At 41.4% G+C, this 23062-nt stretch overlaps 1 long non-coding RNA gene across 21 annotated transcripts in view; it reads right to left on the bottom strand.

Annotated features, from left to right (window-relative positions):
• Positions 1 to 23062, bottom strand: part of LOC109682548 (uncharacterized) — a 383265-nt gene that overhangs the window by 268098 nt on the left and 92105 nt on the right. Inside the window, exons 13-14 of one of the 21 annotated variants that reach the window (XR_012449225.1) lie at positions 15239 to 15351; positions 14084 to 14774 (exon numbers count right to left, since the gene is read on the bottom strand). The exons of 19 other annotated variants lie outside the window; for them this stretch is intronic. This is a non-coding gene — a long non-coding RNA (uncharacterized lncRNA). Of the gene's footprint in view, positions 1 to 14083; positions 14775 to 15238; positions 15352 to 23062 lie in introns of those variants that run through there. One more of the 21 variants, XR_012449220.1, reaches the window with a different exon arrangement.

Raw genomic sequence — 23062 nt, forward strand, 5'->3', positions numbered from 1 at the left:
CAGACATGTACCACCACATCTAACTCTTCAGGACAGCTTAAAACACACAAGAATATAGCAGAATTATGTTTTTTTAGTTTTTTTTTTCTTTATTCATTTATTCATATGCTCATACATTGTTTGGGCCATTCCCACTGCCCTCTTCCCTCTCCTCCCCCACCTGCCTAGCTTCCAGGCAGAACCTGTTCTGTTCTTTTCTCCAATTTTGTTGAAGAGAAGACATAAGCAATAATAAGAAAGACATAGCGTTTTTGCTAGTTGAGATAAGGACAGCTATACAGAGAGATTCCTAGCATTGCTCCCATGCACAAGTATATTACAACCCAAATTGATTCATCTCTACCAGACCTCTTCACTACTTTCTGGTCACTTTCCCATATTGACCTCTGTCGTTTTAAGGTTACTGTATTAGTTACTCTGCAGTGCGGACATCAAACACTTTCAAGTTTTGGGTTTCCTACCTATCCCCATTTCTCCCATATGTGCACTCCTTTTAGCGTGTGACCCAAGTCCAACAACATTACTGCCTTTGCCCTAGATCTAAAATCCGCATATGAGGAAGAACATAAGATTTTTTGTCTTCTGCGCCTAGCTAACCTCGCTCAGGATGATGTTCTCCAATTCCATCCATTTACTTGAGAATGATAAGATTTCATTCTTCTTCATGGCTGAGTAAAATTCCATTGTGTATAAACACCACATTTTCTTAATCCATTCATCAGTAGTAGGGCATCTTGGCTGTTTCCATAACTTGGCTATTGTGAATAGCACTGCAATGAACATGGGTGTGCAGGTGCCTCTGGAGTAACCTGAGTTGCATTCCTTTGGGTATATCCCTAGGAGTGGGATTGCTGGATCAAATGGCAGATCTATGTTAGTTTTTTCTGAAGCCTCCATATTGTTTTCCAGAGTGGTTGCACTAACTTGCATTCCACCAGCAGTGTACAAGGGTTTCTTTTTCCTCACATCCTCACCAACATCTGTTGTTGGTGGGTTTTTGATGATAGCTATTCTAACAGGGGTGAGGTGGAATCTTAGTGTGGTTTTGATTTTCATTTCCTTTATGGCCAGAGATGATGAACATTTTTTCATGTATTTTTTGGCCATTCGAATTTCTTCTTTTGAGAAAGTTCTGTTTAGTTCAGTTGCCCATTTCTTTATTAGTCCATTGATTTTGGAAGAGTTTAATTTTTTGAGCTCCTGTATATTCTGGTTATCAGCCCTTTGGTAGAATTATTTTTGAAAGGTGTTCTGTGGGTACTTCATGACCCTCTACCCACTGTTTTGAATTGTGAAGGAAGAGAGAAAAAATGAATGAGATCGTAACACCCTCAAACTCACCTACACAATCATCCTCTGCCCATTTTCTTTCCCACTTCCTCTTTTCTGAGCCAAAGAGAGAATTAATGATTCCCCATCTTCATGGGAAACACAAAAGTCTAAATTATTCAAATGACTTAGGCCTTAAGGGATTCCACTTTTAAATAATTGTGAAAAGAAAATGTACAACCCAAGAAGTAACTTAGAGCTCATTTGGGGGTTGGCATACAAATATTGTGTGTATAAACCAAGATACAGTACAGCTTATCATATTATTACATATAAGTCACAGTGTGGCTTATTGCAATAATGTAAGCTAAGATACAGTGTGGCTTATTATAGTAATATTACCCTTCTGTATTTGTTGTTTTTACATTTGGGGTTGTTTCCTAATTTATGAACATGTTTTGGGCCTCGTGTAGAGCTTCCTTCTTGAGAGGCACAATATATAGAGGTGGATAAGAATTCAAGTTCAGATAACTGCCAAGCCTGTGTTCAAATTTCAGCTCTACTACTAACAAACCATGACAACTGGAATTAGTCTCTGCCCTCTCTCGATCTGTTTTCACACCTGGATCTGTACTATGTCCAGATTAGTAATACCTCTCTCTGACTAAAAGAATGGATGAGATACAAAGTATCCAATGCCATTCCTGACACATAGTAGAACTATATAGATGATAGATATACAGATATATAGACCTATATAAAGACTGACAGATAGATAGAAAAATAGATAGATGGTGGATGGATGGACAGACGGAAGGGCAGACAGATGTATGGATGGACGGACAGACAGACAGACAGATGGGTGGTTGGAGGGATGGATGGATGGACAGATAGATAGATAGGTGGAAAGATAGACAGATAGATAGATCTTATACTAACATTACCCCTACAACTCTTCTGTAAGGAAAGCTCACATTCAGAATAAGATTCCTATCTTAGCTGTGTGAAGCATGCTGACTTGGGTAACATTGGCCTTTCTTTTCACTAATTGATTGGTGAGAGATGACCTAAAAGCAGTTTGTAAGAGTCATCTTTAGTGTGAGTACAGAAAGTATTAACATGTTCTTTGTCCACTGACAATGACATGTCAGTTCCTTTTCTTCTAGCCCAGTGCAAGTGGCTTATACACTAAAATCCTGCCTTCTTGGTAATTTCTTTTATGGTACTGAGGTTTGAATTCAGGGCCTTACTCTTGCCAGGCAAGTGCTCTACCACTTGAGCCACACATCTAGCCCAATCCTAGTTAGTTGGGAGACTGAGATCTGGAGGATCGGTACTAGAGGCCAGCCCAGGCAAATTGTTCTCAAGATTGCCATCTCCAAAACAACCAAAGGGAAATGGACTGCAAGCATGGCTCAGAAAGTAGAGTGCCTGTTTTGTAAGCATTAAAGCCCAGAGCTCAAACCCCAGTCCTACCAAAAAAATAAATAAATAAAAGTTCCCTTTCCTCTCAAGAGAATGTCTTTTGATGTATGAGTAAGTTGTCTGCCACTATTTGGTTTTGTTTTCTCCATCAGCAAATATCAAAGAGTTTTGGAAAGTAGCAAAACACTCCACAGTCTTTTATTAAAAGAGTCATACCCTGTCATACCCAGGAGCAGAGGACAAAGGTTGATTATTTCTTGGATCTGAGGCCACAGAAACTGACTTGATACACAGAAAGCTGTGTACACCTCAGCAAAATTGTGGATCCATAGGCCGTGGATATTAATGGGTCTATTCTTTGTGTAGAATGAACACTATTTCCACTACAGTTATGTATAATCATGTCTTTCTGTGTAATGTGGGGAGCAACAGTTTTAAATAAAGGCACTCTTCTCTCACAAAAGTTGATCTTAGTATTTTAAGAATTAGAATAACTTAAATGCACCATTGTAATGTAAATCAGCCTTATTTTCTAGCTAATTTGAGCTTTCCTAAGGGAAAAATTATACCTCACACTTCCTTTGCTTAGGAAACCAAGTCATTTTTGTTGCTTTTTAATTTTAACTTCAAACTCCTTTCTCAAGTTCACATCATGACTTTGAAGAATTGTGCTCCTTCCCTCTGCTCTTCATCAAACCACCTTTGATTATGACGTGGAGAGTCCAGCTCTTAACCAGGTCCTCTGTCCCACCTGCTGATGTGCCTGCTTTGCTTCAACATTTCACCCATAACACTGAGACTTCCAAAATGCATATTCCATGGAAAACCAAAGATCACTTGGGCCTTGAGCCAAGATAGCTTCCCCTTAGAATTCACCCTGAACCAGAATCACTCCTAACCATCTTTGTTATTTTCTATGCTTCTCTCCTCTTAGAAAGTGATTTAAGGAGCCATGAGTTAAAGTAGTATTTTCTTTTAAAGGCAAAGAAAGAGAAGGCCTTTAAAAAGACAGGCTTTTATTGTTGAGAAATTGCTTTGGGCTTCATTCCGCCTACCCACATCATTGTAGCAGAAATCATGTAGAATCCAATAGAGCCAAAACACACTGACTGATTCAACCACAGTGCTTCCTGACATGGCCCACACTTGGCCTTTGGATGATGCATGGTGGTGGTATAAGTTAGTCATGCACAAACAAGAGTGGCCCTTGACTAGCTTTATTTGCTTGGATTCCAGGAATCTCCACCTACACTGTACCAAGCCTAAATACTAATGACAGTACTCTTTCCTTTTTAATACAGCAATCGGTTATTAAACAACACTGTGCTAGGTAGGTACAGCTGGTACCTGGTAAGGATGAATGAAGCAGTATCTGTGATGGTCAGTAACTCAACCAACTCTAAAACAAACAATATGAAAACCCAGTGAATTATCAAAGAACTTCTAAGACAGAGGGCAAGGGAAGGAGGTATTAGCAAAGACTTCCAGGAAAAAGCAAAGCCTGCACAGAATCTTATACTTGAAATCTAGAGATCTACAGAAATCAAAATGTGTTCAAAGCTGGGGTGGTAGCACACAGCACTCTGGAAGATCACAAGTTCAAAGCCAGTGTGGGCTACATCTGGAAAGCCTGTCTCAAAAAAATCAAAAAATAAAAAGTTCATATGCTTAGGAAAGTCCCTGTGTTTTAAGGAGATTACCTCTTAAGCCAACAGGTTCCATAAACACCCACAAATCCCATTGGAAAATGGGCTCCAGACCTGTGATTTCTTTATGGGATTAACTTTTGCCATTTGCTTCCTCTTCTTCTTTGTATAGGAATGAAACTATGAGTCCTGCTCACAAAATAGGTATTTCTTGACTTTAAAAACTCTGGTAAGGAAAACACTCACTTCCTGCTCAGTTAAATAGGGTTCTTGCAGATGCTTGTTATCAACCTTCTGCCAAAGCTATTACAGCCAAGGGCTGTGTTATTTGGACAGACTTTAAATAGGCACATTGAATCCCAAAGAGTGTGTCCTGATGTGATAATTGCTTTTGGGACAGGTTATTGTGTGCCTTTCCAGTCCAACTTGTTCAGCTTAAAATACATTTTGCATATCGTGCAAATCACTTGGAGAAAAAAAAAAAGCCTTTGTCAACTGCCTATAAAATTCCCAGCACAGGCTAAGTCACATCCTCAAGTATCGCATTTTTCCATTGAACCCAACTTCCCTAGAGCTTTCTTTTTTAAATTGAGCCTTTAATTAAAGGCAAATTTTATTAGTCTTTTAAGGATGGTGAAACTGAGACACTAGCTTAAAATGAATCATTCATAGTTGCAGGAACACTCAGAAGCAGTCTAGTGGTGAGTGCTGGTATGGATGTCGGTTCATTAGATGTTATTACTTCTTACATTCCCTTTTAGCAAGATATTTTTCTGTATTTGTAATAGAATGCAACAACTCTGTAGAAGGGAATGCAAAAGAAGACACACACTATTGAAACGGACTGCCCTGTCATTGTACTTTAATTACATTGTGCACTATACATGAAAATTGTCACTTTAATTTTATATTGATCCTTGTGAGCACGTATCTATGTTAGTCCTCAAGAAGCACACTGGGCGCATAAACTAAGCCAGTTTCTGCTCTTTAACAAGCACATTCTAGGGTTAGATGATAATATCAGGTTGTTCTCATGCAAATGTACTGGTCAACTAATTTAGTTTTAATTTGTTTCAGCAATGAATATTCACCAAGAAATGCCATAATTAACTCTGACAGTTTATTGGGAATATTCTTTAATAATTAGGCAGCTCTTCGGGGGAGTTGCCACTTTCTGAATCCTTTTATGATGCCTCCCTTTCACCAGGCCTTCTAAATTCTTTCAGGAGAGGCCACTTCAATGGTTAAGATGTTAACTGCGAAATATTTCTTTAGAGTCACATAACCCTGAGGCCTTTGGCCTCAGTCTACAGTTAACTTGCCACAGGAGGTCCATTACAATGCTCTAACCCTAAAGAAAAGAAAAGAGACCGTACTGATGCCAGACTGGGTTGTTGTTCCCCAAGATCGTGTCCTGGTGCAGTCTTGACTGAAGCTGCTGGACAAGCAGTTGAGAGTTAAAGCAAGTTCACACCACAGACCAGGAGTTAAGAGTAAAGCAATCACAAAGTTTATTAAAAGGAAAGAAAAACACCCCGACAGGTGAGACTTAGTAAAAGAACTAAGCCAAAAAATGGCAGATGTCTAGGTGATGATGTTGTAGGAAGGCTCAGACAGAGACACGGGGCACCAAAGCTTTCAGGAAGCAAGTTTATTAAGAAAGCAGGCAGTGACTCAGTGGACTCGAGTCCAAAGGCTGAGCCCTGAGAACAAAGGGGGCTTTCCTTGTGTACCATTTAAAGCAGGTCACAGAAATGGGGGGTACAGCTCGTCCCATACCTGGTCACATATTACGTCATTGGCCACTTTAACCTCTGGGGTGAGATGATCCTTCTCTGGTCTCACCTCAGGTGCTACTTGACATTCTTCAAATTTGGTTTATTTTGTTTCACTGTCACACTCATTATCTCACATTATCTCCCTCATTGTCTCTCATTATCTCCCTTCCCTCTCCCTGCCTTCCTACCCAATTCTCCCCTTTAATGCTCAGACCCACTTCTAGGTCAAAGAGCATCATCTTGTTCTAGGGGTTTATATTCCATAATTGTCCTGAGGGACCACAATACGAGGGGGATTAGGCAGGGTAATATCAGGCACGCTCCCAAGACAGGAATGTTGCCCCTATTGAGGTCTTGAACCCACCTAGGGTTGAGAGCCAACCCCCAAACAGGTCATTGGAACTCCATCCCTTTCAGGTTTGCACAAGAAAAATAAATATGGAAAACCAGAGTTTTGGTAACAACACTTCCCGTTTGGGTAGTGCATATACATGAGTCACAGTTCAAGGCCTGGAGGTCCCCAGGTAAAGAACTGACCAAGGTTAGCAGGAAGAAAACACAGAAGGAACTCATCCTCAAAGGTTAGATGGGCGACTCCTCAAGCTTCTGCCTGTGTAGACTAGTCAGCTTTCGAAGGGACTAGAGCAGGACTGACATCTCATTGTTCATGGTCTCCTGCTGTCTCCTGGGAGCAGGGTCCCATCCTCCTGCAGCGAGCTGGAGCACCTGCTTGAGAGCAATGAGCTACTCAGCTATGGTGGATCCAGAGAATAATCTCTGCTACCTTAACTCCAGTGGGAGTGGATAAAACAACAACAAAAGTCCCTCCAGTGGGGCTTTAGCAGTTGAACATTTTATTCCTTTACACAAACAGAATCCCCTGGTTTATAAAGGTGTGTGGGAGTTCAGGCTAATGGGGAGTCTTTCTCTTTCCCAGCCATTGAGAGAGTCAACCCAAAGACCTGCATCTGCTGTCTCAAGGTGAGGTCACCCATTTCCTTAAGGTCCGCTCATAGGCCCTTGACTGAAGTGGGTGGGCACCCAAAAAGAATTTCAAAAAGGGAGAGACCCATCCATTCGGTGGGGCTAGACTAATCCTGAGCGAGGATTAGTAATTGCTCATTAGTAATGGGCAGTAATTGATCCCATTGTAGGTGGGTCTCCTGGTATAGTTTTTCCAATTGCAATTTTATAGTCCTGTTCATACATTCTACTTTCTCTGAACTCTGGAGGTGGTAAGTCATGTGACTTTCAAGTTATTCCTAAGCCTTTAGCCACCAGTTGTACCCCATTAGCCACAAAAGCCAGCCTATTGTCTGATCCAATAGGCACAGGTATTCTGAACCAAAGGATGATTTCCTTTAACAGGCACCTGGCCACTTCCTGGGCTTTCTCAGTCCAAATAGGGAAGGCTTCTACCCATCCTGAGAAGGTGCAGACAAACACCAGCAAATATTTACATCCCCTGTCCCATGGCATCTCATTAAAGTCTACAGTCAGGTTTTCAAAAGGAGTTCCTCTAACACTTTGCACTGGGGATTGTTTTTGGAACACAGACTACACATTTCACATACTGTCTTACATATGCTGGAGAACTTGGGGACATAAAAATGCTGGACCAACGTGGTCTCAAGAGCTGTTTACCCTGAGGGAATTCTTTCATGGAACTGTTTAACAAATGTGGGAGCCAGTGACTCTGGAATTGCAATATAGCTGTCAGCAGACTTCCACCATCTGTCCAGTAGAAAATTTCCTTCCTCGTCTGAAACCAAGCTTGTTCTTGTGAACTATACCATGGGTCCAATTCAGATAAGGGGCATGGGAACAAAGCAGCTGTTGGTGAGGCTGAGGTTTGTCCTATGGGGGGCTGCTTGCTTAGTTTCACTTTCAGCTTTTCAGTTTCCCCAAACAGCTGTTGTCTCCCCCTTCTGGTGCCCTTGGCAGTGTATGACCTCTACTTTCTTAGGAACCCATACAACTTTTAGCAATTCCAGATTTTCTTGTCCATACTTCAAAACAGAGTGGAGAAACTCGGACTGTGAGTTCTTGTCCCAAAGTAAGCTTGTCTGCTTCAGCCACCAAGACAGCAGTGGCTGCCAGGGCACTCAGGCAGGGCAGCCAGCCTCAGGAAACTGCATCAAGTTGCTTTGATAAATAGGCCACCAGGTGGTACCAGGAAACTAGCAGCTGGGTCAAGACTCCTACAACTGTCCCCAATCTGCCATGTACATATAGGAAGAAGGGCTTCATCACATCTGGCAGGCTCAGAGCAGGGGCGTTTGTGAGTGTCCTTTTTTTTTTAATTTTTATTGTTTTATTATTCATATGTGCATATAATGCTTGGGTCATTTCTCCCCCTGCCCCACCCCCCCTTACCACCCACTCCACCCCTTCCCTCTTCCCCCCACCCCCTTGATACCCAGCAGAAACTATTTTGCCCTTATCTCTACTTTTGTTCAAGAGAGAGTATAAGCAATAATACGAAGGAACAAGTGTTCCTGGTTGAGATAAGGATAGCTATAAGGGAGTTGACTTACATTGATTTCCTGTGCGTGTGTGTTACCTTCTAGGTTAATTCTTTTTGATCTCACTTTTTCTCTAGTTCCTGGTCCCCTTCTCCTATTGGCCTCAGTTGCTTTTAAGGTATCTGCTTTAGTTTCTCTGCGTTGAGGGCAACAAATGCTACCTAATTTTTTAGGTGTCTTACCTGTCCTCACACCTCCCTTGTGTGTTCTCGCTTTTGTCATGTGCTCAAAGTCCAATACCCTTGTTGTGTTTGCCCTTGATCTAATGTCCACCTATGAGGGAGAACATACGATTTTTGGTCTTTTGGCCTAGGCTAACCTCACTCAGAATGATGTTCTCCAATTCCATCTATTTACTAGCAAATGATAACATTTCGTTCTTCTTCATGACTGCATAGAATTCCATTGTGTATGGATACCACATTTTCTTAATCCATTCATCAGTAGTGGGGCATCTTGGCTGTTTCCATAACTTAGCTATTGTGAATAGTGCCGCAATAAACATGGGTGTGCAGGTGCCTCTGGAGTAACCTGTGTCACAGTCTTTTGGGTATATCCCCAAGAGTGGTATTGCTGGATCAAATGGTAGATCAATGTCTAGCTTTTTAAGTAGCCTCCAAATTTTTTTCCAGAGTGGTTGTACTAGTTTACATTCCCACCAACAGTGTAAGAGGGTTCCTTTTCCCCACATCCTCACCAACACCTGTTGGTGGTGGTGTTGCTAATGATGGCTATTCTAACGGGGGTGAGGTGGAATCTTAGTGTGGTTTTAATTTGCATTTCCTTTACTGCTAGAGATGATGAGCATTTTTTCATGTGTTTTTTGGGCATGAGTGTCCTCTTAATTTCTTTAGAGGCCTTTTCTTGCTCCTTTCCCCATACCATGGGTTCCCACTCTCCCTACTTTGTGGCTTCATAAAGGGGTTTTGCCAAGAGAAAGTAATAGAGGATCCAGATCTGGCCCTGTAACCCCTAGAAATTCTTTAATCTGTCGATGGGTCTTGGGGACCAGAATGGAACAGACGGCCTGTTTCCTCTCAGGGCCCAATCTACATTGTCCTTGTGACAGGTGAAACCTGAGGTATTTGACAATATCCTGGCAAAACTGGTCTTTCTTTCAGGAAACCTTATATCCTGCCTTCTACAAAAGGGAGAGAAAGAGGCAAGCTCCTTCCATACAATTCTCCTGAGTTGGTACAGCCAACAGAAGGCCATCTACATACTGGAGGAGTGTGCAGCCATGCTGGCGACCTGAGAAAGCCTTTAGGTTGGACACCAGGGCAGTCCCAAAGATAGTGGGAAAGTTTTTGAAGCCCTGTGGCAACTAAGTCCAAGTCAATCATCCCTTTCCTCCAGTACTAGAACTTTCTCATTGGAAGACAAAGATGGGTTGGCTCTGTGAGGCCAGGCAGATGCAGAAAAATGTCTTTAAGGTCAAAGAACTTTGCCTTAGCTGGGATAAGGCCCAATAGCATGTACACGTTTGGGACCACAAGGTGTAAAGTGATAGTTGCTGAGTTGACTGCACAGAGGTAGTCTGTCAAGATGCTTTTGGATCCCAATTTGGGCCTTGGGAGGAATGTAGTGTTGCCTATGGCTAAAGGGAATAGTTCTCTGCTTTAATTCTACCACCACTGGAGGTACATTCTGAGCCAGTTGGTAGGGTGTTGTCTTCAGCCTGTACTCTTGGAAGGAATCTTAAAGGGAATCTCAGGCATCTCAGGAATCTCTTTCTTAGAGGCACAGAATCATCATTCCTCTTCCTGCACAAACATGAGAGTTATAATTTTGGCCTCAGGCCCTCTTAGCTTTAAGGCTGCCATGCTGTTAGAGTCAAAAGTTATCTGCGCCCTTAGTTTACACAATAATTCTCTGCCCATTAAGGCCACAGGGCAATCAGGATGGTAGAGGAACTCATGCCTTACTTCATGTTTTCCAAGATTGCATTTTCTGGACATAAATAAGGGATGGTGAGTCTGATTTCCCGTGGCCCCAACAATGGTCACATGTCTCTGTGAGAAAGGTTCCACGAATTGTGTTACAACTGAATGGGTCAAGCCAGTGTCCACCAGTAGGTCAACAGGACAGTCCCCTATCTTCATTTGGGCCATAGGCTCCTGTGGTCCTAGTAGAATGGAGCCCAGTCCATCCTAGTCCTCCTCATAATCCTCAAAAGTGGCCAACCAATGATGTCTTCCTCTCGACTTCTCCCCTAAGCAGGCTGATACTTTCCTTCAACAACTCAGCCTCTGCCTCTGGTCTAGGGGACTTTCTGGGGGTTCCTGAACCATTGGGGGCATTCATTTTTCCAGCATCCTTCCTGACAATTGTAGGCACACTGGTCTCTCCTTAGTTCCTCTCTAGGGTGAGGCTGTTCCAGGGGCTTTAACCGCCACTCACAGGAATTGCCTCATCCTCTGCCATGGCCAGCATGCCAGAGCCTGCCCAACCGTTTAGCTAGAGCCACTGCAAGGAAGTCCACCTTCCTTTTCATCTTTCTAAAAGCTTCCCATTTGGCCTCCTGATCTCAACTGACAAAGACTTTTGTGGTCACCTCCAGAAGCTGGCTGATGTTCATATCAGCAAATCCCTCAAGCTTTTGTAATTTTCACCTTATGTTCCCCTGTGCCTGGCTGGCAAATGCTGCATTAATTGTCCTCTGGTTTTCAGTTGCTTCTGGGTCAGAAGGGTTGTACAAGTAGAAGGCCTCCCATAGCCACTCATAAAACTGGGAATCTCATCTGGCCTTGGAGGACTACTGTTATCTTACTCATGTTTATGGCCTTTCCTCTTCACGTCTCCCAATAATGCCTCCTGGTACCTTTCAAGTAGCTGGTAATCTTGGTCATCGTTAGGGTCCCAGTGGGGGTCCTCCTCAAGGAACTGGCCCGGAGTGTAGGCTTGGGCATTTAGAGTGCCCACAGGGACATGATCTTCCAGCCACTTTAGAGCTACAAAAGGCACTACACTGGTGTCACTCCTCAGTGTTAAATAGGGTCAGAAGAAGCTGTTAGCAGTCTGTCCAGGTGGGCTTATGAGTTTGGATGATGGACTGCATTAGGTCAATCAGAGCCTGAGGCTTTTCCATGAAGGAGGGGTTACAGTGGCACATAAGGGGCCAGGGTGTCCTCAGGGTCCTCTGCTAATACAGGTTTCTCTGGCTTTTTACATTTTTCCCTGTACTTGGAAGCTGCTGCCACCCTGGCTACTATGACACTGCATGCTTCCTCTAGGTGAGACTTTAGCCACATGGGCTGACTTAGGACTGCATCCTGTCAGCAGTCAATATAAGGAAACTGATCTGGGTGTCCAGGCTCCCCTACAATCACTTCAAAAACTCTATTGACTACGACCTTATCTAATGACCTCTCTGAGGGCCATCCTACACCAAAAGCAGGCCAGTCTATTTCACAGAAGGTCCTAAGCCTGTCAGGAGTCAGCTTGACTCTGTAATTTCCATTAAATTTCCTTTTAAAGCTCTTAAGCATGCACTCTAGGGGGAATGTGCTTACTCTGATCTCCTCCCATTACCAGAGATCAAGAGAGACAGAGATGAAAGGGATGAGGGCTGTGCAGAAGAGGTAAGGGGTCCTCCTCTCTGGCACACAGAGGAAAACAAATAACATCACTTGTTCTGTCTGTCTCCAGCTGCTTCCCCCCAATGGGGATTTAGGCATCACTTAGCCATGGTGAGTCCATATAAACCCCAGACCAGAGGCCCTATTAGGGCTCACTCTGGACCATATGAGTTGGCCACAGACACACATATTGGGACTCCATATTCACTTCACAGCTGGGCTGCATCTTAGTCTCACACATTCACACACTCTCACACAGCACAGTACTTCCACCCCACTCCCTGAACCTGAGAGGCACGGTTTCTCCTCAAAAAGTGGTTACTAGTGAGTCTCTGCTGGGAGTTGATCAGATTCCCCTTCTGCCTCCTGAGGCAGGCCTGAATGTGAACCCAGGTTCTTACCAGTCTGATGAGTGGGGCACCCAAGTTAGTTCCCCAGCCTTTCCAGTTTCCTTTGTGTGACAAAACTCACCTCCATGGTTTGCTGAGAGAGAGGCTCCTTCCCTCGGATCAACATGCCCAGTGGCAGCTGGCAGGGTGGGCTCTCTCAGCAGACTGGGGACACTGAGCTGGCAACAAGGAGGTGAAAATACTGCCCTCTGAATCCCAGACGAGTGCCCAGAAATTTTGTAGGATGGCTCAGACACAGAGACAGGGCACCAAAGCTTTTGGGAGGCAAGTTTATTAAGTAGGCTGGCAATGACTTAGCTGAACCCCAATAACAAAGGGGGATTTCTTTATATACTATTTAGAGCATGGGGGATACAGCTTGTCCCCATACATGGTCACATATTATTTCGTTGGCTATTTTAACCTTCTCTGGTCTCACCCCAGCTGCTACTTGACATTCCTCAAATCCACTTTTTTTGTTTCACTGTTGTACTCATTATCTCCTTCATTGTCTATCATTATCTCCCTTCCTACTCCCTGCCTTCCTGCCACAATGATATAGAGCATTAACTGACTTAGGTCCAACTATTTTACCTTGAAACTATATTTGTGATTGGTTGGTGCTGAGTCAGCCTCTCACTAAACTCAACCACAGGTCTGTCCCTCTTCTCATTGAACTGAGCATTCCAAGAAAGTCTGGTCAACTTGCCATGGTCTTGGAGCCCACATCTTGTGGCTGCATTTTGTTATTTCAGTTAGAAGCTTGTTATTTTTGTGAAAAACCCTTTGTTTCTCATGCCCCTTTTACGTGTCTGTTTCTAAAGTGTCTCTCTCACCCAAAATGAAGTCACCTCTGTCATTGCTCCCCTTACAGTTCCCCAGATGACAAAGACCCCTGGCTTCCTGCCCAAGTCTCCCTATATCTCTTTTCCTCCCCACAAAGGCCCTTTGTACCTCTGAACCCCCAGAGAAGAGTTTTATGTTAAAAGTCTCCCTTAATTCTGTACAGCCATCTTTCTGAATAAAATCACCTTCCTTGCCACAACACCTGGTTGCTCCTTACTTAATTGGCCTGCCCATGGGAGTGAGCAGCTAGACTCATCTGGTAACTTGGCTATTGAGCATTGAAAATGTTCATTTCTCCTGGCATTTACACTCACCTGTTCTCCACCGTCTACATCTAAATTACCTCTCTGCTACCCAAACTGTCAGTCCCACCATCAGTAAATCCAGCCTGAACTGAATGGGCACTAATAAGAGCACAAAGAAGCAAGAGCTCCAAGGAAAGAGATTTTTCTGTTGACCCATGGTGATCAAAACCTGCAGTGCCCTGAGGGTCAAGAATGAAAGCCAAGTGCCTCCTGCCAGGGCTGGAAGAGGGGCTATTTCCAAATCTCTACCCTCAGCCTCTATCCTGGCTGGAAGTGCTACTTGGTCACTGTGTGTGACCTTCTCTGTACTCTGTGAGCCAGATCTGCCAACAGCAGCAACACCATGTGATTGTGAGCAAGTCACTCACTCCTTCTACCACAAGCAACAAATTATACCTGGGATTATACTTTTCTTCAACCCAGATTTTCTTCTGTACCCTAAAACAAATCCTTCTTCTCTCGTGTTTTTCTAGCCACAAAACTTGGTTTTGAGGCCCGGAGAAAAAGTAGAGGATGTCAATCACTGTATGGTTTTGGTGTTCTAATTAAAATCAAGGTAATACAAATGTGAGGAACTTCAGTCCCAGGAGTAGAGGTAAGAAAGAGTAATAGAAAGGGTAAATATGATCCAAGTACATTATGGAGCTGTCATAATAAAACATTTTGCTTTGTACAATTATTATATGCTAATAAAAATTAAAGTGTAAAAAAAAACAGATGTAGAGAGAATGAACTCTCAGACCAAAGTTTTAATGGCGACTTCTCTCAAAAAGAAGGGGGAAAGGGAAGGGGTGTGGGGCACAGCACTGACAACAAAATCAATCTGCTCCCAAATCATTTTATCAGGTCCTTGGAGTGGTCCAGGACCGAGTAATTTTCCACTAGGCATGAGGACAACATTCTTTAAGAAGGTTTTCTCTCGTGTTTTAAGAGTTTCTCATGTAAGATACAGATCAGTGGTCAGTTCATCTTTGGGGACATCAGGACATCACTGTACCTGGTAGGTTGTATTCCTGCAGTAAGAGCAGAAAGATAGGAAGGGGTAAGGATAAGGGATGACCACATTCTATACATTGTTGACAAAGGAGGAGGGGAATTTTGGTGGGTAACAGGTTATAAATTCAGGGCTCAAGAGCCTGTCTACCTCTTATTCTTGTGAGGGTCCCTGCCTAATTTATAAATGTGGAAGATCTGAAAAAGAAAATTAAAATGGAAATCTTATCAAAGCCTTTTAACAACCCCATGAACCAGACCTATGAGTAAAGTAGTATTACTTCCATTTCCCAGGAGAAGAATCTGGGGTTCTCAGAGGATACTGTAATTTGTCCAAGGACATAAAACTAGTAAGTGCCTGGGTTGTGACTTGACCCAAAGTCTGACTGGACTGGAGCACATATTCTCAATGTGCCCTGCCTCTTCCCTTTCTGCTTCATCCACTCCATCATATCCTAGTGATGATGCATCTAGTGGTACCAACCTTTAAAGGTCTGAAAATTCAGTATCAGGAGACAAGGCAGGTTGTTGTGTTCAAAATACCAGAAGTATCATAAAGGCAAGTTACTGAAACTCTCTGTGCCTCAGTTTCCTTACCTGTAAAATAGAGAGAAAACTGGTGGCAATATCTACCTCACAAGTCCTGTGAGGATGAATAAATCAGCTATGAAATGCATTCAGTACAGAGTCAATGCATGTATAGTGCTCACAACATTAGCCTACTGCAATTATTGACATTATTGTCATCACAACCACTTCTCCATCTTTTTTACTCCAGGTGTGTATTACCTTTAACTTTCAGAGCAAAAACTGACAACAAATTTAGATTGGAGTCTATAAATAGAGTACAATCAGCTGTGGTCTGGCTGAAATTTATTGGACAGAGGTGGGATGGGGGTGGGGAAGACAGCCAGCTTTGTCCATTACCACTAGATGGTGCTAACTTATTACAACCTATCCACAATGTTTTCCATATAAATTACACAATAAAAAATATGCAGGAGCGCTGGCAGGCACCAGGGTATTATTTTCTAAATGTTGCCCATTATTCAATTTCTGGCACAAGGGCGCTACAGTACTCCTTACATTAGGCTGAGCACTGCTGGAGAAAAATGCAAGGATTGTATTTCACTTGCATTTCACTTGCTTATTTTAGATAGAAGGCAACTTGAATTGTTGTCTTTTGATGTCATAGTTCGGGTTACACAGTCAACATCTGTATTTTTTTTTTTACAAATATAAAGCATAATGAATTATTGATTTACAAAAAAGTGACTTAATGTAAGCAGAGAAAGAGTCTTAAAAGTTTTCCAGAAGGTTGTTTCCTCCATTAAGAAAATCACACAGCCTACTGGAATTAAAGTATCCTCATAGTGGTAATTGAACAATAATGATGGTGAATTTTTCCCTGCCAATTTTGAAAGTAAATCATTCCTGCCTTTTCCCATGTCAGCAATACCCTGTTGCACCCACAAATGGAAGCCCAGAATGCAGTTGCACTCTCCTTTCCCTGAAAGGTCATTTCCGGATTGCTGTTGGTTGCCATGTGCTCTTGGTGACAAAATGCTTGTCGTCCTTCCTGGGAGTCACAGGAGGCACTGGTCTTTGACACTCTGTCAGCCAAGAACGTGCCTTCCCCAAATTTCACTCTGCCTTGCTAGTCTAAGTGGAAAAGGTCTCTCTTCACACTGATTATCACATTTCACAAGAGGCCTTCGGACACCTCTCACTTACACATTTTCTACATCATGAGGAAGGGGAGTTGTTTGCCAAAGGGAAATATTTTCTTTTCTGTTCCCACAGCCAAAAAAAATAATTTCAAAGAGAACCTGTTTTAATTTATTGTTTTAACTTCCATTCAAGCATGGTGACTAGCCCCTGAAAGCTGTATCATTGGAGAGTCTAAATACAAAGGGGGTTGGCTTGCCTGGGTGACCTCAGCATGGTACAGAAGTTCCCATACCTCTTCTTCCAGCCTGTGGTCTTTTTCACATGCATTTTCTCATGTTGCTCTCCACACCAAGGCTTTTGGTAAAGGAGGTACGCAATCGCCATGACCCCCACAGTGGATAAGACCCAATTTGTCTAAGATTGAAAATTATCTAGTGGCACAGTGGACTCAGTTCCAAGTTTTTGCACAGTGTTGCTCTGGTTTTCATCCTCTCACTCCCCCCCATCACATACTGCTCTTTAACCACACTTCCTCACTTGGTATTCATCACATCCATGGGTGTGTGTCGTCTCTATCCACTTACGTCTAAGGTTATGAAGAAGACTCCTGTGAAGAAGGTGGAAGACATTCTTTAAGTCTAAAGACAATGACTATCTTTAATAAGCCTACTGCTTCTACAAAACCTAAAATAATATGTAAGTATTAGTTAGGCTTTTATTGTGTGAAGAGTAAGAGTAATAAAGATATTTTCATTTATAAACTTTGAAATCTAAGTAAAACTGAATTTTTAAATTCCCTTTTTGTATAAGGTGGAAAGACATTAGGACTTGAAAAATCAACAGTTCTTTCAAATTCGTTTTAAATGGAAAAAGTATGTCAATTCAGGTCAGACTCATTTCCTATTCTATATCCATTGTGGGTTTAGGTTATAATTTTGGATGACAGAAAAGAGACTGGGGTGTTTTGCTGTTTTCCTTTGCTAAATGACATGATTTAAATGCAAGTAAAATTGTGTTTCTGTGGGTTCGCCTCCATATTTATTCTCCGCCTGACTCCCATTTTCCAGTGTCTCACAGTCTGCAGAGGAAGTGTGGTGGAGTGGTCAGAAAAACAATTAAGAGACTAGAGTCACAACTTCTATTCCTGTCTCACCCCTGACTCACTGTAAGATGTTAGGCGAGTCAGTTAATCATTGTGAGCCTCAGTTTACCCATTTTTACTACCTAAAGATGTTGCTTAAAAATAGATCATCTGACAATATAAAATAAAAAATGAGACTGACTCTAAAAAGAAATAATATACCATAAGAACACAAGGCTTCACAAAATAGGTAACAAGGGCAACAAAAAAACCCCACAAGATTTCTTAATTAATTTGTCAACTGAAAGGAATTCTTCTAGTAAGTGTTTCCAGTTAGTGTTGGTTCTACTGGTATGGTTGCTGGATGTGATGATATCTGGAAAAATATTTATTTATTTATTTATTTTAACTTTAGATTCCCAAGTAGAAAAGGAAAACTATGTAATGATAATAACTGATAGATGCTGACCACTTACTATGTGCCAAACTCCAGGCTTGTTGTGTTGTTTTCTTTTTCTTCTTCTTCTTTTTTAATTGTTTTATCATTCATATGTGCATACAAGGCTTGGGTCATTTCTCCCCCCTGCCTCCACCCACTCTGCCCCATCCCTCTCCCCCCCCCAATACCCAGCAGAAACTATTTTGCCCTTATTTCTAATTTTGTTGAAGAGAGAGTATAAGCAATAATACGAAGGAACAAATGTTCCTGGTTGAGATAAGGATAGCTATAAGGGAGTTGACTTACATTGATTTCCTGTGCGTGTGTGTTACCTTCTAGGTTAATTCTTTTTGATCTCACTTTTTCTCTAGTTCCTGGTCCCCTTTTCCTATTGGCCTCAGTTGCTTTTAAGGTATCTGCTTTAGTTTCTCTGCGTTGAGGGCAACAAATGCTACCTAATTTATTAGGTGTCTTACCTATCCTCCCTCCCTTGTGTGCTCTCGCTTTTATCATGTGCTCAAAGTCCAATACCCTTGTTGTGTTTGCCCTTGATCTAATGTCCACATATGAGGGAGAACATACTATTTTTGGTCTTTTGGCCCAGGCTAACCTCACTCAGAATGATGTTCTCCAATTCCATCCATTTACCAGAGAATGATAACATTTTGTTCTTCTTCATGACTGCATAAAATTCCATTGTGTATAGATACAACATTTTCTTGATCCATTCATCAGTAGTGGGGCATCTTGGCTGTTTCCATAACTTAGCTATTGTGAATAGTGCCGCAATAAACATGGGTGTGCAGGTGCCTCTGGAGTAACCTGTGTCACAGTCTTTTGGGTATATCCCCAAGAGTGGTATTGCTGGATCAAATGGTAGATCGATGTCCAGCTTTTTAAGTAGCCTCCAAATTTTTTTCCAGAGTGGTTGTACTAGTCTACATTCCCACCAACAGTGTAAGAGGGTTCCTTTTTCCCCACATCCTCGCCAACACTTGTTGTTGGTGGTGTTGCTGATGATGGCTATTCTAACAGGGTTAAAGTGGAATCTTGGTGTGGTTTTAATTTGCATTTCCTTTATTGCTAGAGATGATGAGCATTTTTTCATGTGTTTTTTGGCCATTTGAGTTTCTTCTTTTGAGAAAGTTCTGTTTAGTTCACTTGCCCTTTCTTTATTGGTTCATTAGTTTTGGGAGAATTTAGTTTTTTAAGTTCCCTATATATTCTGGTTATCAGTCCTTTGTCTGATGTATAGTTGGCAAGTATTTTCTCCCACTCTGTGGGTGTTCTCTTCAGTTTAGAGACCATTTCTTTTGATGAACAGAAGCTTTTTAGCTTTATGAGGTCCCATTTATCTATGCTGTCTCTTAGTTGCTGTGCTGCTGGGGTTTCATTGAGAAAGTTCTTACCTATACCTACTAACTCCAGAGTATTTCCTACTCTTTCCTGTATCAACTTTAGAGTTTGGAGTCTGATATTAAGATCCTTGATCCGTTTTGAGTTAATCTTGGTATAGGGTGATATACATGGATCTAGTTTCAGTTTTTTGCAGACTGCTAACCAGTTTTCCCAGCAGTTTTTGTTGAAGAGGCTGCTATTTCTCCATCGTATATTTTTAGCTCCTTTGTCAAAGACAAGTTGGTTATAGTTGTGTGGCTTCATATCTGGGTCCTCTATTCTGTTCCACTGGTCTTCATGTCTGTTTTTTTGATAGTACCATGCTGTTTTTATTGTTATTGCTTTGTAATATAGTTTGAAGTCAGGTATTGTGATACCTCCTGCATTGTTCTTTTGACTGAGTATTGCCTTGGCTATTCGTGGCTTCCTGTGTTTCCATATAAATTTAATGGTAGATTTTTCAATCTCTTTAGTGAATATCATTGGAATTTTGATGGGAATTGCATTAAACATGTAAATTCCTTTTGGGAGTAGACATTTTTACTATGTTGATTCTACCAATCCATGAGCATGGGAGATCTCTCCACTTTCTATAGTCTTCCTCAATCTCTTTCTTCAGAAGTGTATAGTTTTCCTTGTAGAGGTCTTTCACATCTTTTGTTAGGTTTACACCTAAGTATTTGATTTTTTTGAGGCTACTGTAAATGGAATTGTTTTCATACATTCTTTTTCAGTTTGCTCATTGTTAGTGTATAGAAATCCTAATGATTTTTCTATGTTGATTTTATATCCTGCTACCTTGCTGTAGCTATTGATGATGTCTAGAAGCTTCTGAGTAGAGTTTTTTTGGGTCTTTAAGGTATAGGATCATGTCATCTGCAAATAGGGATATTTTGACAGTTTGTTTACCTATTTGTATTGGAAAAAATATTTATGATGGGAAGAAAATCTAAGAACCAAGAATCTTGGGGAAAGGAAGGTCAGGAATTTGGGGGTCTTTCTCCTGACCTCTGGGGAACATGTAACTGCACAGAAGCCCTCAAATTTCACTTGGGTTTCACACTCAGGCATACAGTGGACTTTTTCTTGGGAGGTGCCATCTGATCTGGCCACAAAGCCAAGACCAACTTGGATCTTGGTTTCATTTTATTCCTCATTCTTTCCATGTTTTCCTTCCTTAAGAAGAATAGTTATAGTGGATGTAAACCCCTTTGAGTAGAAAAGGGATCACTCTGCAGAGCCACTCAAATTGCACTGACATAGACAATAATTTTTATCCAATTACCTCTTTTATTGGCTGTTTTATTGACTGGCATTCTTAGCCAACAACAGTCACCCAAAACAGAACCAGGATGCCCTTCAACTTTACTGTTGGCTCTAGAATTGTATTCATTGTGTAAGGAGTTGTCACCTTCCCAAGACAGAGCCTAATGAATCAATGGTCATTCACTATCTTTCTGACCTAAAATAGTAATAGTAGTTACTATTCTTAGAAGCATAATAATTATTATTATTATTTATTAAATGTACACTAATTGCCTGGTACAATGCTCAGCATATTCTATATGTGACTTCATTTCACTCTCCCTCAAATCTAATAAAATGAGAATTGTTATCCATTCTTTCTGAACAAGGAGACTTAGACTCAAAAATGAAGCCACAGTGTAAGGAATGAAACCCAAAGCTGAGTCCAGAGGACAAAACATTCACCACTAGATTCACTGCCTTTCACCAACCAGGACAGGTCATAGAGGAACTTATAATCATTGTTATGGGAAAGGCAAAGAACTTGACATTCAACTGTCTTTCTAGTCCAAAAAGAAAAGAGGCAAAGAGTGTTGTTTTTATGGCCTGTGAGGATCACGCTGGGTTTCTTGTCCTGCTAGAAGTCAGGCTTAAAGATAGTTTCAGGCTTAAAGAATAGATGAAAGGTAAAGATGATTTCTGTCTGCATGCCTTCCTGTTGTACACAACAAAGCACTCCAAGACAAAATAAAGTAAACAGTATCTTAAGACATCAAAGATTCTCTGGATACAGATTGGTGAAAAATAAGAGAAAGAGAAGAGGTTCAGAACTGGTTCCCCTGTACTGCAGATAAAGCCCATCTTCCTGCAGACTGTATTAGGACCCTCTGAGGATTAACCATGAGCACACATCCTGCATGAAGCCACCGTGAGAACTAGCACATTGAAACTGAGTGGTCAAAGAACCCACAAGGAAAAAGACACATCAGCACAAAATACCACCCTCCAGCCATATGGAACGTCACACAGCCAGGAACATATGACTGAAAATTTCCCAAGAGCTGAAAGGAAATTAAAGGCCCAAGGGATGCAGGTGTTATTGCTTATTTCCAGTTTAGGGTTCAAATTTTGATACAGAATATAGAATGTAAGGGGTCAGAGGATATATCTCAGTTGTGGAGTGCTTGTCTAGTATGAGCAAGGTCCTGGATTCTATTCCCAGCATTGCAAAAAAAAAAAAAAAAAGAATACAGATGGTGGGAAGGAAGCTTTGGAGAGAGTTCAAACCAGCACACTTTGATAATAAAAAGAGGTATTAATTATTAATTACTTCAGGAATAACAGGTAAACAATCCCAGGCAAACTAGAACATATGGTCACTCTACCTTTAGAAACATCTGTGAGTACAATAATAAAATTATAGTAAAGAAATCTGGGTAATAGTGACATGTATAAACATATATAAACACATATGTATATATATATGCATGTAAGCATGTACATATGTGCAAAATATAGAGAATGGAAAGGAGGTACTATAAAGGGTATTTGCTGAAGAAATTGGTTAATGAAATCCTGATACTGATCTTAAAATTGGCACACTGGTAAGTTTTAGAGGTAAGAAAAGGCTTTAATTGTTCATCTGATAATTAGGCTGTCTGGTAGATGCCTGGATCTAATTTCCTTGCTTACAATTTCACTTCTCAGAAAGTAAAGGATGTGGCAAAGAAACTGCTTCTTTGGACATAATTTTCCCTAGTAATGAGGAACTTGTAGGGGATGTAGATTTGTGTCCTGCTATTGATGACAACAGTTTCTAAGAAAAGCAAGGTAGAATCACTCATAGAGGTGACTCAAGAGGGAGGAGAAGCCACACTCTCTGCAAGAGTAAAAAATCATAAAGATAGAGCCAGAGATGCTAAAATCAAGACCAGGTAAGGCTGGTGAAAGGTCTAAGGTTATGAAGAAGATGACCTGAGAAGAAGATGGAAAACATTCTCAGACATATCTACCCCTTAAAGAATCCCTGTCATACTGAATGAGCATAGGAAAAAGAATTGAGGGGAAGCTCAAAGCTAGTAGAGTTCAATGTCTGCCTTATTTCATGTTCTTCTCAATAGAGGTATTGTACTGGTACTTGGAAGAGTGTAGTCTTTATAGACTTCAAGCTATCTCCCAAATAAAAAGCTTAAGCTTTGAGAGAAAAATGACAGATTATCATCTGGAGGGCAAAGGGGAAGATGAAGGATGTTTCAAATGGGGCTAGTTAAATTGGAGAAGAAACCCTGAAGGAGGAGATGATTCCTGTTTTCCAATGTCTGAAGAACCCTTCTAAGCAGACAGAATTACTTCTTAGGCATTAGGGAGCAAAATTAGAGAGTCAGCTTTTGGCTTCATAGACGTTCATGCTTCCTGAAGGTTAGCAGTCCCCACAGAAGTGGAATATGGCGTAGCCCTCTTCCTAACATTAGACA

Source organism: Castor canadensis, chromosome 6 (assembly GCF_047511655.1).
Source record: "Castor canadensis chromosome 6, mCasCan1.hap1v2, whole genome shotgun sequence".
Lineage (NCBI taxonomy): Eukaryota > Metazoa > Chordata > Mammalia > Rodentia > Castoridae > Castor > Castor canadensis.